Source organism: Triticum dicoccoides, chromosome 4A (assembly GCF_002162155.2).
Source record: "Triticum dicoccoides isolate Atlit2015 ecotype Zavitan chromosome 4A, WEW_v2.0, whole genome shotgun sequence".
Classification (NCBI taxonomy): domain Eukaryota; kingdom Viridiplantae; phylum Streptophyta; class Magnoliopsida; order Poales; family Poaceae; genus Triticum; species Triticum dicoccoides.
In genome coordinates this window covers 29575439-29576307 of record NC_041386.1, presented here as the reverse complement: position 1 = coordinate 29576307, position 869 = coordinate 29575439, and positions in this window count along the sequence as shown.

Here is an 869-nt window from a genome sequence, read left to right as displayed (position 1 = left end):
GGGGTGTGACATGCATTCAGTATGTGTTCTCTTTCGCAAAGCCATGAAACGTCGGGATTTTTTTTGACACGCTACAGTGTGGCACACAAGCACGCCTGCAAAATTTGGGTGTGTTTCGACACTCGATGCATTTACTACGATTTTCTCCGTGAAAATACCCAGAAAACGTCTCCCGACGTGACGCGACTTTCGTTCACACTCCGATTTCGTCGTAATCTGACGAGCGAGACCGTGGGGGTCACTCACACGCGCATGCAAAAGTTGGGTGCGTTTCGTCCATGTTGACATGTATTCACAGTACAAACATAAGGTGTCGGTCTGGGGTACATATACTCATAGCAACTAGCTGATTATAATTTTTTAATAAACTCAAAAATGTTAGGTAGTAACCAGAAAGTCATAATCAATTATTTTTAAAAAATTGATTATTAGTACTTATAATTTATAATAAACAACTTATTATTCTTACTTATAAAGTAAATAATAAAATTGAGGTGCCATTTTCTATATTAACTAGTTCTATATTAAGTAGTTTTTTAATGTAATTACATACTAAATTCTACATTAAGTATTGTTCTTAACATAACTACTTAATAAATTTCATATCAAGTACTTTTTTTATGTATGAGTATTTTCCAAATTATTATTAATTATAAATTATAACAAATAACACTTTACTATTATGAAAACAACTGTAGCCATTAATGCAAAACAAACAACAAATAAATAATGAACATTAAATAAATTATAAAACATTTATAACAAATAAAAATGAACATTTTTAAACAATAAATAAATAAAACAAATAATCCCACCTGGCCCGCCGAAAGACGCCGCGCGATGGCCGGCCCAGTGACTGTGGGCGACGG